This window comes from Panthera pardus, unplaced genomic scaffold (assembly GCF_024362965.1).
Source record: "Panthera pardus isolate Hobbes unplaced genomic scaffold, ASM2436296v1 HiC_scaffold_12, whole genome shotgun sequence".
NCBI lineage: Eukaryota > Metazoa > Chordata > Mammalia > Carnivora > Felidae > Panthera > Panthera pardus.
The window spans coordinates 27,463,921-27,469,913 of record NW_026526677.1 but is presented as its reverse complement, the minus strand read 5'-3'; the positions used below and the strand labels follow the sequence as shown (position 1 = coordinate 27,469,913).

At 40.8% G+C, this 5,993-nt stretch overlaps 1 pseudogene; it reads left to right on the top strand.

The window, feature by feature from the left end:
• The first annotated feature begins 619 nt into the window (after positions 1-619).
• On the top strand, positions 620-4,101 carry LOC109245148 (40S ribosomal protein S17-like; annotated as a pseudogene).
• Positions 4,102-5,993: the final 1,892 nt, after the last annotated feature.

Here is a 5,993-nt window from a genome sequence, read left to right as displayed (position 1 = left end):
GGTTTGAGCAAGATAGTGACTTAAACAATTGTCTTAAGGACAAAGGTGAATCTGAGATGTAGCATGAGTCAAGCTCCAAGGGGGTAGACTGGGAATACCCCCAATTCTAAAATGGGCAGATTCTACAGCAGAGAATTGGCAGAGACTGGTGCCCAGATCTCCATGTCATGATAATGGTTTTGAAGTTGTGTTATCTCTTGCGTCTTTTGTAAACAAACAGATTCATTTCACAAACATGTTCTGATGTCTTGCTATGTGCCAGGCACTGTCCCAGGAGCTAGAAGAATAAAGATAAACAGGAGGGAATTCCTGTCTTCAAGGAGTTTATAGTCTAATGAGGAAAATAAATATTGGAGAAAATAAAATGCTATGTGTTAAGTGCTAAAATGGAGATATGAGAATAACTCTGACAAAGAAGCTTCAAAACGACAATATTGGGGCTGAGTCTTGAAGGATAAGTAGGAATTCTTCAAGGACCTTACAGGAAGGAGAGATTCTATACAGAAGAACTTAGGTTTGCAAGGGTATAAAAGAATGCAGTCTGTCTATAGATCAGCATCATAATTTGTGAGACTAGAGTATAGGGTCTCAAGAAGGATTTGGTGGGAGGGGGACTGATATGGGAGAAGTAAAGCCTCGGAATAATTCAAATGCCAAAAAGGGCGTTAACACGGAGTGGATTTGTTTCTCTGTTTTGAGTCGGCTGAGAGGTAAGATAGCAAGATATAAGTTATGATAGGTACCAAGGTATATCAGTCAGGGTATAATCAGGAGACAGAAATCATACAGTCATTACAACAAGGAAAGTTCAGTATAAAGAATTATCAGCTATGACGTGACTTTGGAGTGATGAATGATTAGTAAGAAGTAAAGAGAACTCTAAAGAATACAGAAATAGCAGATCTCTAATAGTTCTATTACCTATATTATATCCAATCGCGATTACCCCTAAGGTTGAGTTAGGGTACAGAAGAAGAGCCCCCATGGCCGCTAAGGTTGAGATCATACTGGAGAGGGCATGGCCATGGCTTACTGGATGGCAAAGGAGTCTCTGTGGTGCTGCACCTGTGAAACTTACCATAAATCCGCTCCCTGGAGTTCACACCCTTATACAACTGCCTGAGGAGGGACCAGGGGAGCCTGGCTGCTGGGCCCTGGTGCACTTCAGGGGCAGGACACCAGAGAAGACTGTCATGCAACTGGCCACTGGGGAAATGACATGTGCCGCCAGAGCCCAGTGTTGAAGGAAGACACAGGAACTCAAGTTTGCTGCAGGAACCAAGAAAGAAAACCCTTTCCTCCTGTAATATCTCTCCAGCACCCTCTACTGACAAAGCTCCAGGGTCAGCTGGCGAAGGACATATGTTAAAGGCCCAGACCCATTTTCACAGAACAGGCCAAAAGGTTGAATTGGAGCTGAGAGGAAGTAAATCTACAGCTGGCACCCAGGGACAGGGAAAAATTCTTCCGACATACCCCGAGAAAGTTATTTTCAAACTAAACTCACGATGTCAAAGTGTTATATCTGATAAAATCCTTTCTAGTGGCTAAAAATCTGTCCTGGGAGATTTGTGCCAGCATACCCCGTCTACTAACATGACTTTTCTGTTATTAGTATCAGGGAAAGTTGTTTCCATTTGTGATTAAAAGTGGTGTTGTGTGCCTTATTTTTAAATGGTAGTTAAGAACAGGAGCTTTGGAGTTGAAAAATCTGAGTGTGGCCAGTTACTTGACTGCCTGGTACACATATAAATATTATCAGACTGCTAATAGCAGCTGAAAAGAATGACAGCATACTAACACTTAAAATAATTCACTACATGCTAGACCTGACAGGGGCTTTAAAATATTATTTATTCATCCAATATTATATATCAACATTAATCAAATCTTGGAATTTGGGTAAGAGACTGGTTACAGATGTCATGAAGCTATATCAATATGGCAGTTAGAATGTATTGCTCTTTTCTCTGTATTTCTGAACTAAATGCCTTATTTGTGTGCCTATTCTAGTGCTCAAATCATTTTGTCTGTTATTACGGTATTATGGAAGATGGTTTTCACTAGACAGTGATTTCCTCAGGATGAATACTGTTTACCCATTTTTCTTTTCCCTCCAGACTTTTAAAAATTATGTATTTTGCATACAATAGGCACTCAGATAATTGCCAAAATGGAATTTTTTATTTTACCATCAGTCTTTCCTTATTCTTGCATATCTTGAAATTCTTACAAACTCGCTGTAAAGATTTAAAGGGAACAAGAAGGTTTAATAATTTTGTTTTACAGAAGAAGATTCTGAGACCAGAGTGTTACCTGCTTAAGGTCACACAGCTAGCTTAAGAACAGGCCTAGGACCAGAACCTAAGTTTCGTTTATGGATTGGTCATTTTTCAGATATTGAGCTAGGTACAATGCTGGGCTCTACAGTTCTACGAATTAAGCACAAAGTCTTTGCTTTCAAAGATCTGACAATATATTGGGATGGGGGGGACAGGGGACAAGTAAAAGTAATCCTATGGATACCAAGCAATGTGACAAGTGTACTACAGGGAAACATGGGCTGATATTGAGCTGATGGTCCAAATACTGAAATATTTTTATGTCACTGATCAATAGCCACCTCCCCTGATACCTTCTCTCAGACATTCCCATGATCTAGAAACTAAAAGATTAATTCAGGAGTATCCAGAACTCTGTTCTAGTTGTTGGAACCAGGCTGGTGTTCTGATTAGTCACTCTCAAAGCAAAGTCAGTTTTTATATATCTTTTCATATTTTGAATAGCACCCTGGGGATATGCATAGGGAGTTAGAATTCAATGGAGTGTAGCTCAGGAGAGGGAACGAATTCAGAACAAAAGGTTAAAAAGCATCTTCAAGAACTTTAAAAAAGATTATTTTTATATGATTATAACATATACTAAAGAATTTATGAAATACATATATTGTTATGTAAGATACTGTCAAGGGGTAAACTGAGTGAAGGGTACAAAAGACCCCTCTACTATTTTTCCAACTTCCTGTAAATCTTCAATTATTTAAAAAAAAAGTGTTGTTTTTCTTTTTAACATGAAGGAAACCTATCTACCTGGGTTGCTATTGTTAATTACAAAGATATTCAATATGCCATTGCAAATGGAATTCTGCTTGGGCTTAATTAAAATGCACAAATTTTAATGACAGAAAAGATTAAGTCTAAAATAGATCTGAAATATTTCACTTCACTAGTTTGCAGTATAACGCAGACACATCTTACAAAGGTCAAATATTAAGGCCTTGGCCCTTTTACCCTACCCGCCAACACAGGCCACGTTCTCACCAGAACCGTGAAGAAGGCGACTCGGGTCATCACTGAGACATACTACACACACCTGGACAACTTCCGTACCGACACGGCCCTGTGAGAGGAGACCACCATTATTCCCAGCCAGAAGCTCCACAACAAGGCAGCAGGGCTATGTCACATGTCTGATGAAGCAGATGCAGAGAGGCCCGGGGAGAGGTATCTCCATCAAGCCGCAGGAGGAGGAGAGAGAAAGGAGGGCTAATTATATACCTGAGGTCTCAGCTCTGGATCAGCAGATCTTGAGGTAGATCCTGACACCAAGGAAATGTTGAAACCCTTGGTTTTGGTACTCCATCCAACCTGGAAGTCACTCAGCCTACGATCAGGATGAATTTCAAAACACCATGTGGAGAAGTTTGAATCTTCCTGCCAGGCTGTAACATCTTCAATAAACCTTGGACAACATTATCAACATCATCATCATCATCATCATCATCACCATCAACAACAACAACAAAAGGACTTGGTCTTATGGAAATCCCTCCTTCTCCTGAAGTTCTCCCTCATAGATGCCCATTCTCCATGATTCCTGTGGCCCATGCTGCATGTCAAACCCTGGAAACTCAGACTGCCAGGGCCCTTTTGGGAAGCACTGATTCACCCTCACCATTTCCCTCAGCAATTACTTGGGAGAGATTAGTCAGGAAGGTTCTAGAGTCTACCACTTGCTCAACCTGGAAGCATTTACTCCAAGCAAGGACATAGTCATTATCCTTAAATTCTTATGAAGTAAAGGCAGACCCCACCACACAGATGAGGCAAATATGATAGTCTATTTTTTTAAGTTCATTTATTTATTTTTGAGAGAGAGAGAGGGAGAACATGAGTAGGGGAGCGGCAGAGAGAGAGGGAGAGAGAGAATCTCAAGCAGGCTCTGCACTGACAGTGTAGAGCCCAGTATGGGGCTTGAACTCACAAACCATGAGATCATGACCTGAGCGGAAACCAAGAGCCAGACGCTTAACCGACTAAGCCACCCAGGTGCCCCTGAAATTACTAAAATTTTAGAAAGCCATTTCTCCTTCTTCTTCAAAGTCACAGGCTGGCTAAAGACAAGCTCAGTTTGCATTACCAGACAGAACATGAAGTCTCAGTCTGTGGCATCAGTGTGCAGATTTAAAGTGAACTGTATAGCTTTCTTGGAGACCACTGAGTAAATGTTTGCCTCATATAATAATAAATAAGGAGCCCATTGTGCTGAGTTTCCCAAAACCGAGGAGTCAGCTCCAAAGAGAACTCCAGAAGCCAAAACAAATGACAGCTTCCTTGGATGGAATTACTTTACACACAACATGCACACACGCACACACACACAAACACACACACACATACACACCTATAAACACCACTGTGCACATACGCTTATATATTTTAGTCTAAGATTTTTCTTAGTTCCTATATATATTTTTTGAGTTCTTCTTCTGGTACCCCACAAGATAATAAAATAGATCAACATAAACACAAAATGACAAATAAATGAAGTTAAATTTTAAGAGTATCTTTTCAACTCACCTCTCAGTACAAGTAAATATACATGAATGAACACGTATATTTCACTCTAATGCAACCACTAAGTGAGATATGTGAAAATCATACATTAAATAATGAATGTGAGATTCCCCATCTGCCAACATATGGAAGCGCTGATGAGTGGAGAGGCTGGGATGGAAATAAGTCACGGCATGTTAGTTCTAGAAGGCATGGTAACTGGTCTCCCAGGGTGGCTCCGATGAACCACTTTTTCTAGTAGCCACGCCCTCTGTAGTCCCCTCTCACGGTGAATCTGGGCTGACCCTTCTGCTTGCTTTAACCAATAGAATGCAGTGGAAGTGATGCTCAACAACAAAAGCATTTTTTAATTCTTTTTTTAAAAGTTTATTTATTTATTTTGAGGAGGGGTGTGAATGGGGGAGGGGCAGAGAGAGCAGGGGAAAGAGGGAGAGAGAGACTCCCAAGCAGGCCCCGTGCTGTCAGCCCAGACCTCACATGAGGCTCAAACCCATGAACCATGAGATCATGACCTGAAGTCAAATCAAGAGTCGGAGGCTGAACTGACCAGGTGTCCCAACAAAAGCATTTGTAACAATCAATTGCTATATAGAACTTAAGATAAAAAAAATATATTTTATTGTATGTTGTGTCTATTCATCTTTTATAGTGATAAATTATAAAATACACACAAACACATACATGTCACACACATACACACGTGCATGCACACACACACTTTTTTCCCAGAAAGCCAGTTGTTGAATATTCACCAGCACTGTTGGGCTTGCCTCATCTCAACATACCTTCCTGGAGTTGTAATCTTCTGGAAAAAAAACAAGTCCTCAATCCTTTTACTCTGAACTGGAAATTACTAAAATCTGCCAGAGTGGTCTTGGGTGACCCTTTGATCCCTGTGATAGGAAATACAAAAAAATCATTGTGATACAACTGCCCATGAGGATAGAAAGCGCGGGAAGCAGTGGGCTCACTTCTGCCTCATGCAAAAGAAAATGAAGGTCCTGAGTCTATGAGAAGGCCCTGGCTCAACTTCCTTAAAGGCAAGCTCCAAGAGAATGATGGAGTTGGTGATGCGGATTTGCTGTGGCACAGGGGATTCAAGGTGATCTTGATGTAGAATACCTTGGCATAAAGACC